Raw genomic sequence first — 11,751 nt, 5'->3', positions numbered from 1 at the left:
TTTTTTTCCTTATTTATGAAATGTATGCAATTATTTTTCTTGTATATGACTTGCTACAACCCTACCCACAACTTTGTATCATTGCCACAACTTCGTATCACTGCAATGAACAACTACCTCAAGAAGCCTGCATGTTGTTAATGTGATGTACACAAGCCTGAGGAAGTGTGTTTATTGTAGTACCTAAGCCCTGGTGCTGTGATTGGTGTTTTTGTGGCATTTCTATAGCTCTTACTACACTTCTATAGTGATTTGTGGCTGAATAAATACTAATTTTTCCTAGAAAAATAGTAATAGTAATTTTATGTTGACCCATCAAATATTAAATCACAGCATTAACTGACAAATAAAAATCCAAAACTAACTACAAACCAACTTCGCGATGTGATGTCTTCATCTTAGTGTTTGCTTGACTCTTCATTGTTGTAGACATGCCAACCAATCCTTTGGTCATGCTACCCTTTCTCCAATATGTTGTAAATCCATAAAACAATCACAGAAAACTAAAAGAACCAACAATGAAACATGGAATACCTAAAGACGAGATAGATTACCATTTAAAAAAATCATTATATCTGTCCAAATCAAAGTGACTCTTTATATTTCCAGGTGACACTTCATATTCCGCTAACCTAAGCCTAATCAAAAGCAACTTAAACTAATCTAACTCATTACATAACAACAAAGCTAAGTCACATGGTTTGGGTTCAAGTATGCGTTTGGCAATGATTAGGTTCAGTTCGAATTCGAATTTTGTGATGAGGTTCGGACGAGGTTCGCAATTAGATTCATCTATATATATATATATATATATATATATATATATATATATATACACACATACATATATTAAGTTTAAAATGAAATATAGGATAAAATACTAAGATATCAACATCAATAAACATACAAAATGCTCTCACGAACATGGAAATTGCAAGGATAGATTACAAGCTTGAGTTGTGACATGGCGTTATGAGTTTTAATCTATGGACTTGGTCAGTGATCATGAGGTTCGATCAGGTTCACCGAACCTCAAAAAAAAATTAAAGTTTGCCAAACCTCAAAAAAAATTAAGGTTCGCCAAAATTCAAACCCCAAGGTTGAAGTTCAATGAATCTTGTGACATAGCAGCAAAGTACCATTGTGGTACCACGTACTTTATAAATGTGTGTGACTAAAGTACACCCTAAAGGCTATATGACCATCACGCAAACTTGAAAACAATTAGTCTAACCTTTCTTGGTCCACAAAATTCTTTCACCTTAAGGTTAATATAATTATAATTTCACACAACCCTAGGTGATTTATGCACACCATTATGTAAAAAATGCAACAATTTTTATTTCTCCTAAAGGTGTTAACCAAAATCCTGCTAATAAATGTGAATAGACAGCTTTGTAAAAGTTAAAATGGCACTATAGGTAAGGCCATGTTCTTGTGCACAAGAAGTTGAAAGTCAGAAAATGTATGCTTCAAGTAGCACACTTCATTAGAAAATGCCCAAAGAAATGAGTGGTAGCATGACTTTTGTTGAGCAGAGCATCACAAGGAACTTTATATCCAATATACCAGCGAGAAAAATATTGATATGCAAATCAATAGATGGTTGGTTCAGTTCTATTCATGATCATTGTGAATCGTGATTGCTAAGGCTGGTCATCTAAGCATTCTAATTAGTATCATGAAGATGACATACGAGACTCTGAATTTGCTTTGAGGATGGGGAGAAATGTTCCAAGGGCCTTTCTAATATATACCCTTTAATTTTGTGGTATAATTGTTAAATCATCATCAGATTATTCATTTGACGGGTGCAATCATGTAATGACAAGTAAAGTTTTCAAATTAGCATAAATTTTTGAAAGAGGGAGAAATATGATGACTTCTTTGTGCGTAGTGCCTATCCTTTTGCGTCCTTCTCTGGCTCGGATTTGCTCCTGCCAATCTATCTGTGTATCCATCTCTATCTACCTATCCATCCATCCATCCATTCAACTATATGCATGTCTGGATATACATATGTAAGCCTGCAGATCTATGTTTTATAGTGTGTGCTCTCCTAAAATTTGGGATATGCATGCACACTGCATTTATAGGGTGTGCCTTGGGAAGTATGTATCCATTTTGACTTTTTCTCCATCTCATTTGCAAGGAGAAAAGATATATCGAACTGGTTAACATTAAATAACAAGGACTTGACAATTACTGTACAATAAATAAATCATGCTCATCCTGATTCAAGGACTAAACAAATTCCCTGGTCCATTAAATCAGAGAAACATACACCAGAGAAAATTCAGGAAAACAAAGATATTTGATAATACAAAAAATTACAAGCTACACAGGCAGCATCCTCAAAACTGCCAGCGCTCTAGTTTCACCTCTGCTTCAGTTAGGTCTTTCTGAGCTTTCTTCCTACGATAAAATATTGGGTAGTCACGACTGCAATAAGGATAGGACATCAATGTAAGTATAAAAGAGATAGTAATTGTAAAAAAAAAAAAAATCCTATTAATTAAAAACAAATACATGATCACACAAATGTTACAAAATAAATCCATAATGTAAATTTAAATCATTGTTATGAAAATGTAATACTTGAAATATAGCATTCAAAAACCTTGTGCAAAGAACATCTTGGTGCAAAGAGTCTTGGCACCGCTGACATTGTGTCCATAGTTTACCAAAGAGCATTTCTAATTCCCTCACTGACATTGATCAAATACTAGTGTCAAATGATAGAAAATCTAGGTGAGAACAATAGACACAAGGCCTATATTAAAGTCTCCAAATAAAGAGTAATGATATTAGAATACCAGCTTACCATTTGCAACTGTTTTCTGATACAATTCTGCTTCTCTTCCTTTGAAATGTGAACAAAGTGGTTGTTCTTCTTTGCTGCAACGACAACATGAAATCAGGTAACATCATGAATTTCAGTATGAAGCAACCTAACCAGACATTCTTATTATAAGAAAGCTAGACATTTTCTTACAAGGAGAGAAGGCATGGAATCATGCAACCTCATAGATTTTTCCACATCAAAAAGATGAACTCTAGTAGCTTTCTAAAGCGCCAAACTGAAATAATAGTTACTATCAATTGTGCACTACTATAAGCAAGGAAACCACATGAAGGACACCCTCTACTTGTATTAACTAAATACCTTATAGGTGTTTTACAACCGATACAACTGAGTTGTTTCTTGGCAAATTTCATAATTCCACTATTTGAAGGAGTTGATATGGAAACTGCTCGTGTGTGACTACCATGAAGAAGCTCCTTGTGTGAATTCTTCACAATGGGCTCAAATATTCTCAACAACAGCTACAGAGAAAAAACAGGCACTAATCAAAAACACTTAGCTGGAAAGAATTACTATCTATCAAGATATATTTGAAACGCTGGTGAAATTTTCAAAAAGAGCATAAACTACAAGTGATGATGCTTTGGTCTTTCACCTTGCTTAGTTGATTCTCTAGATAATATTGTGGATCAATAGGGATGTTATTCTCCAGTACGTAAATTGGATCCTCAGATTTCTCATATGCATGAGCCCAAGTAAACACATTAGTCATTATATCCTTAATCCCTCTGTAAATTATGCCTCCAAATAAAACATAACAAAATAATTAAAATAACCATTTTTTAGTGCAATATCGAGACTTATGTTGAGACAGAAGGGGTTAATTATTACCTTGGTGCCTTTTGCAGCCTTTATGATGACATATGGAACACGATCACCCATAGTTGGAGTAGTTGCTGCATCCCTCTGTAAACCAAGGGCAACTTGGCTTTAAAACACCACATCAATTTAAAAAATCCATTAATGGACTCATTGTTAATGAAAAGAAAAATACTACAAGAGTCTTTAGATGCACTGTAGTAATAAAAATAGAGAGATAGGATTGAAATGGAACAGGAAGGCATTGCACCATTCATTATACTTGTTCTAAGAAGTTATTTCCAGTATTTACCTTCTGCATGCACCCAGCTAGTTCCACGTGTGCTACCTTGACTGCTAGTCATCTCCAGTCCTTGTCAGACCCTGACTCAAAAAAGAGATTGTTAGCACAGGCAAACAACAATGCCCTTAAGAATATGCTGATAGCCTTGATAAAGGATATGACTTGCAAACATCTTCTTCTGCCGCAGCTAAATAGTAATCAATTTTTCTCAGGATGAGATTAGAAATGCAGATATATTATATATTGTCATGTTTTGATTCTCTTCAATTGTATAAGAGCCTCCCTTGACACATCTTCCTCCCATTGCCAGTAGTAAATATTGACTGAATCCCTTCCAAGTACAAAATGTAGGGAGAAGAAACATGACAGACTTAAAATGGAAACTTCCATGGCCTGCCCCAACTAGGTATATAGTATATACTTCTAACACTTGAAACCAGGAATATGTAATAAGTGACTTGCTCGCAATGTAAATCTCCTCTTCCCCCTATCATATTTTCTCCATTTCAAGAGTAACAAATGGTCAAACAAATTTGGTCATAAACATGCAGAAGGATTCATTGTTCTCACCTTAGTTATCACCAAAAGTGACAAATCCATTATGTTCATTAACAAGTCAGAAATAGTGTGCTTGACATACTACATTACACCAAGTATGTCACAATCAATGAGTATTTTGTGAAGGCACTCTGTAACCAAGTTCTTCACCAGAAGGCAATTGTCCCTTCGCACTGTTTCAATGCCTGTTGATATGGAATATTTAAAAGATCAGGAATATTTAATAATTAAGAAGGCATCAAATAAATTATTTTTCTAAGAGCATTTTGAGCCTTCAAAAACACTAAGGTCTGTCTTTGAAACAGAAAGATCAGGTTTGTCACCTTTAGTATCCATTTTGTCATAAGCATCTGGCTTTGTCCACAACAACCCAACATATCTTTTCTTGCTAATCAACAAGTATGGGTAGTATATTTTTTCAAATTCTAGTTTAATAGGCTGCATAAAATCATATGTTAAATAACACACTGATTAGATGCCAAAGATGCACCAAACGAATGCAGATAAGCCACAGGAAAGCATAACTGATCATCTGGTCCTCTGCATATTTACAAAGATCTCATGGAAGTGGAATGTCAAAAGAAGATTAGTTTTAAAAATAAAGGTGATATTAAAACATTCATCCCTACAAAAAAATCATTAACAACTCTGTAGGCTTCATGGATATTTAAAATTCTTGACACTGTACCTTTGTAAATGTACCAATAATATAATCTGAGGCTTCCCTCCCTAGTGTCACGACCTCTTCTATATTTGGTACACCAAATTGTATCATAACTGAATCTGTATCTCCATATACAACCTAGATTCAAATATAAAAATATAATATCAAGCTTTACAATAGAAATCTTGGTTAGGATCAGATCACCCATTATGATTTCAAGAACTTGGACTATCACCAATACAACAAGTGTACTTCCTGTCATTACTGATCTAGTTCAAAGGTTACAAATGCCTTTAGTTGCTAAATAATAGCCTACCTCAGCATTGTATTGGTAACCACCAACTATTGTGAACCTTTCTTCAACTAGCCTCTTTGTATGCTCTATCATTTGACGACCTGACAGGTGGAAAAAAAATGAGATGATTAATGATATGAAATTTTAAAACAATACGTAAAATCGATATTGTCTGATGGAACAGAGAATGTGTCAAAAGATCAAACTGGACTTGTAATCATAATATAATAAGAGGGCCTAAGCATATCATCTTAGTTGTACAAGTACACATGACTAATTAATGCAATTCAATAACTCGATCTTATTTGTACAAGATTGTCAATTATAGTTCATACCCAAAACATTATGCCAGGAGGAAGAAAAGAATTACATGGATATAATTAATGCCCAAAAATAATCAATTTGAATGGCTAATACATGCATCTATAGAATAAGAGAGGACTGCAAGCATCTCTATCTTGTAAGTAAAAGAAGCACCAATAACATTACAACTAGGAAAAACAAGGGGAGAATCAAGGTGTCCATGGATTTAATGTCTTTTTTCCATGGAAGAACTGTGAAATTACCATAGCTCGTCACACTCGACGAAATCTCCAAATAGGGCAATTTCCCAACAGTGGCACCAGTAAACCCATAAACTGAATTCGCACTGATCTACAAGTGCACACAGTCAAAACTATTTTATGTGTTTCACCAGCATACCTAGTTTTACTTTTATTCCATGTCCAAGCCATAATTAATACAGACTTGAAAAGCTGTAATTACCTTCAAAGCTAATTGTCGACCATCTAAGACAGCCTTTTCAAAAGGATCTTTAGCCTCCTAAACAAGATTACAGGAAGTTAAAAACTGAGATGCTAAGTGGAAAAAATACAAGCATGTAACATGAACATAGGAAGCACTTAGTTCACCACCTTTAGGTCTGCCTTGGCTCTTTTCCTGGCAGCCAGTAACTCTTCTAGGATCTCTGGTAATATGCCCTAGGTAACAGGAAAAAGAGCATTCAATTTAGCATCATCGAAAATGGTCAACATATGATGGTTAAAAAGTAAATAATGAAATAAGTATCAGCGATCGTCGTAAAAAGTCATCTATGAAAAATAAGCCCATCCTGATCCAGCTTCAAATAAATGCCAAAGCCTACATAGATTTGTGAGTTATAACAAATCACAAGCAAGGAGAAAGTGTATACCTTCTGTAAAGTTGGCTTCACAAAAGTCTCACCCGATGGTGTTTTATTTACACACTCTGGCTGGAGATTAAATTTTGCAATGTCCTCTGACCTCACCAATGTTGAGAAGGATCAAAAGCCATTTTGTAACTATTTTAGTTGATAGTGCGAATATCTCAATCTTCCAATAATACAGCTTATATGGGGATGCCTAAGGGGCAGGGCTACTTAACAGATGCCAGGCTTATTGGTCTCTGTATGCATTTCTCTTTCAGACCCAGTATAGATGTACAATTTTAGTGACAGCTAAGACAATGAGAACGCTCAAGTGGCCTAATTATCATCATTCACAACTATCATGAAGGAGTAGGATGATAGGCTTTTATTTCTTATATCAGATAAAAATTCAACCATCAAATTCGGAAGATCTTACGGAAGGAGTAGGAAAAGGGATTTTTGAGAAAACTGGGTAAACATTCCATTTGCATCATGAAATAGCACATATCGATTTCACATGGTAAAGCATTATCCCAATATAGTAGCATTTTCAAAATTGTTGTATTCATATTATCATAATCTACCATTGCAATAAATTTCAGCATAGATTAGATAGCAGGATTCCAATGAAAACAAATTGGGAAAGAGGCTAATAATTATATTCTTCCAGTTATCCTATTCTATAAGGTTCATGCTGAAATCACAATGTTCTCATGCTTAAATTGTATTTTTGAATGCAGATATGGATTCAGCACATTGGAAAACCCCAAGGTTTTCCCAAGGTATATGAATTGTGGGACTCGATATCTTTAAATTACAATTTTCCTAATATTTTAACAGATTTTGAGCAAAATCAGCTGGAAAAGATGTCCAAAATAGGGCCAAAAGGTTGCCCCGTTAGACTACTACAATGGGAAATTGGAAAATCATCATTAGTAAGCTGAGGTTCTAGTTAATTGGGTATCCTATTGCTTCATAAGTTAGGGCCTAATGGATCCCGGATATAGTAGCCTTTTATGCAGTACGCCTGGTAACTGCATCCTCTGTTGCATCTCTTACCATGAATGTATGTCAGCCAACTATATATTTGAAGATCAAACCTTAAAACAGAGCACTTCCCATTGCCATAATGTTTATAGCTTAACCACTGTAAATCCATTTGTACATAAATCAACATTTTTATGTGCTCTGGGGTCTTTTGACATAAATCTACATGCTGACCAATTGAAAAAACAATCATGAAAGCTGATGTTAGCTTCAATTCTCTTAGGCTTTTGTGTGTAGAATGACTACTCTACCTTGTATTTGCTCCTATATACTTCCACAGCAGCTTCATGTGTGAGAAGCATGTAATGACCCACTGTGTACATTTCATCTACATCAGGTCTCTGAAAACCACAATATATGTTATTTCTAATAAAATCTAATAATATGTTATTGATGATCATAAATGCAATATATAGACTCTGCTAGAGACCAATTAATTCAAATTAGGTTGGGGTTCCATGTTCATGCACTAGTATAATTCAAAACTACTTTCCCTAGTTGGAAAACACGTTAAATTATACTCACAAACCCAAATATACCGTGAAAATAATCCCAATACCTACATCTATACCATGAAAATAATCCCAATTCCTACAACTATACCAATGTATACAACTACGCAAGGAAAATAATACCAATGCCAACATCTTTGCAAGGGAAATACATCAAATTGAAAGGAAAATACCTGTGGAAAATAATCCCTTTGCTGTCTTCCTTCAAACTTCTAGCTCAGATTCGAGTTCCTTTGCAAAATAACAGTGAAAGCCCCAACATATAAAAACTAAAACAATTTAGCGCCAAAAATATTTCGGCCTCTACAGCAAAATTTTTTCGGTGGTTTCAGCTTTCTTGTTTCCATTTTAAGATGGCCTAGCCCACTGTTTCCTGCTATTTCCCGCCCATGTCTCCCACTTTTCATAAGAATAAGGGTCTTAATATCTATCTTCCGCCACCCACGAATAAATGAGTATGTACTCTACTACCATTGGGCCTCATGCCCTTAATGCCCATCACAGAAACCCTAGTCTCGTGGCTCTCAAACATTTGTCTCTCCATTTTCTCGACAAACCCTCCATTGCAATGGGGCAAATGAGGAGGAAGGTTTGGTTGATGAAGATGCAGCACCATTTTCCACTGGATTCGTAATGGAAAGTCGTGGCAGGAATCAGGCAGGGAATGGAGTAGTTCCGCCGGGCCCACCGTTGGATTCCATTCCATCAATTCCTCCCAAAAGCCCAATTTCTTTCTCATGCCATCTGGATAATCCCTCTCGAACAAATCGAGGCGATTCTCTAGCCATCTCTTAGCACAACAGAAACAAAGTGACATTGGTGTGGCACTGTCACCGTCTTCGTGAATCTACATACATTTCTCAATCTTTTTCGTTCCTTTGTTCCTTGCAGAAACCCGATCTGTTCCTTGAAACCCTCTATGTTCCTGTATATACTTTTGAATATAAATTGGAAAAACCAAATTAATTAAGGTATCAAACCAATGAGTCATGATCCTTATATGAAAAAAAAAGAATGGCTCCAATCTCAAACCAAGTCCACGAGCTAAGCATCAAATCTATGTAACATACCAAATCCTGGTCAACCCCACATGTAGCCTAGAGCTCTAGTTTATAGCCAAACCACAAAGGGAAGAGCCCACAAGGGGTGCAAGTTTATGCGTGAACTGAAAAGAAGCTCTGACTGTCGTCCTCCAACTCTGAAGAAACCAGAAAATCCGAAATACCACTTTCTTCCAAGGAACTCTTCAAAGCATCGTTGCAAGTCTGGCCGATAGAGGAATTCTCCAAAGCTTGAGATTTCGATAGACACAAAACCGCTTGCAAAAATAAAAGTAGCTTTCAAACTGCAGAGCCACCCAAACCCTAAGCTTCGAATAAGCCATAATCTTGAAAACTGGAAATCCACCGAGATCATGGGGAGGCCACCTCTTATAGAAGAAAGATTGTGGTCTTAACCAGATGTCTGGTGAGGCCAAGGGCTCGTTTGCCTCGTAACCACTTTAGAGGCCAGAAAAGAAATCCAAACACCTTGACTGTAGGCTTTCCAAAAGGACCGGGTTTCCAGGTTCAGCGGGAGGAAAGGCTGGTCGGCTCCCACTTCGATTTTTCCTCGTGGCTTTTCTTATGGTTCGAAAACTAGGCTTGAAGTAGTTTCTTTGTTGATCGCAAGGCTCTCAGATGGTAAGTGGTTTTGGCTCGTCAAGAGCGATGCCACTCAGCTCTCCCCACGTGGCGGTGGTCAGAATCTTCAAACCACCCTTCCCCGCGCCTTATTCTCCTTGCATTCTAGTGCTTTGATATCCCTCAGCGCCATCCATTTCGGCAGAAGCTTTCGACGGTCAGATCTCGTCGAGCTAGTTTGGCGGGCCGAGAGTGTGTTCACTATTTGAAAATATATTTAAATTAAATGTTAAAATTATAAGTAAAGGTTTATATATATATATATATATATATATATATATATATATATATATATATATATATATATATATATATATATATATATATATATATATATATATATAATGAGTGTTATTTTATATTATATAAAACATGTATTAAGTATAGTATAAAAATGACTCACCAAGTTTTAAGGAATGAGAAGGAATTTATATAATGTGGATTTAGTCATTTAATAAATTAGATAATAGAGCTTAAATTTGTTTAATTATTATTAAAGTATTATGTTGAAATGAGTAATAAAATTTGAATTTTTTTATTTAATATTAAAATATTATGTTGAAATTGATAAGTTGTTATTTTACTTTATTATTTATTGGAAGTGTGAATATTTATATTATTATTATTTTTAATATATTGTTTGTGTGGTATTTTGAGTTAATAAAAAATTTAAGTGTAAATTGATTATCGATAAAGAATTTACTGTCAAACATATTAGGCATACCAGATCATTCATGGATGGTAATGGTGGTAGTGGTTCCAAGCATTTCAAACTATAAACTAAAGATTTAACGAGTGAAAATTAAGGTGGAAGAATCCCTAGTCTAACTTGAAGATGGATGAATCTATGATAAAAGATATCAAGTGGGAACTTGATGAGATAAGACATGATTCACAATGAAAATCATGCAAGTGATGGATAAATCACTAGGGGACAACAAGCACATCATTTCAATTGTGAGGACTTGAACCCAAGCTGCTCTAGTAAGAGCCAAGTATCTTGACCTACTGGGCTACAATGGAAGCATAACAATGGATTAAGCCTTCATGCAAGTGGATTAAGCATAACCTAAGACTTAAATAAGGATGACCTCATGTATGTGTTCCATTTGGATAAGCAGAATATGTATAGTGATCATGGAATTTTAACATGATATTCATGATTTAAATGATTGTACAAACTATAATATCTTTACATTGAATTTGACTCAAATGTCCTTGGGGAAGGAAGAATATTCGACAAGAGGTTACGGATCAAGATGATGAGACTCATTTGAAATTTAATGATGTACTTAGATGAGTACACCTATGATGTAATGGTTAACTTCCTAATAGAAAGAACAAGAAATGTATATTGAAAAAGTAATTGGTACCTTGATGAAAACATGACACTAATAGTACTCATGGGATAACATAATCCTATTCAGGGTTGGACCACATCCTCACGTAGATCCTAGAGGGATGTTGAACTGTTTATACAAGTAAACGAAATTAATTCATGATAAGAATGCTTATAGTGTATTGTTGTTCTATATTTGATAAGTATTGAGATGATTCTCATATTAATGATGTTTCGTGATATGATGGTATGTGGTAAATGTATATAGTTCTAAAGAGAGGTTAATGATCTATATGTGGTGCTTATTTAATTATTTGTTATGATAATGATGTTGAATTCTCATGATGGATATGATATGCATAGGGATCATGATGTAAATTGACATGTGGTTCATTTATTATGAGATGTCATGATATATCCTCGATGTTGATATGTTGATGTTATAACTTATGAGAGTATTTTATGATGTGAAACATGGGGTAATTGCATGCAAATTTTATGACGTTCAAGAGTATGCA

General features: G+C 35.0%; 1 pseudogene; it reads right to left on the bottom strand.

Annotated features, from left to right (window-relative positions):
- Positions 1-2,354: 2,354 nt before the first annotated feature.
- On the bottom strand, positions 2,355-9,029 carry LOC149179487 (DNA polymerase delta catalytic subunit-like; annotated as a pseudogene).
- Between the last annotated feature and the right edge of the window lie 2,722 nt (positions 9,030-11,751).

The sequence above is a fragment of the Pinus tabuliformis genome, chromosome 4_1, assembly GCF_031772625.1.
Source record: "Pinus tabuliformis cultivar Carrire ecotype Pingquan chromosome 4_1, CPIR1, whole genome shotgun sequence".
NCBI classification, from domain to species: Eukaryota; Viridiplantae; Streptophyta; class Pinopsida; order Pinales; family Pinaceae; genus Pinus; species Pinus tabuliformis.
Note: the sequence above shows the minus strand (reverse complement) of the source record. Positions and strands in the feature narration are given on the sequence as shown.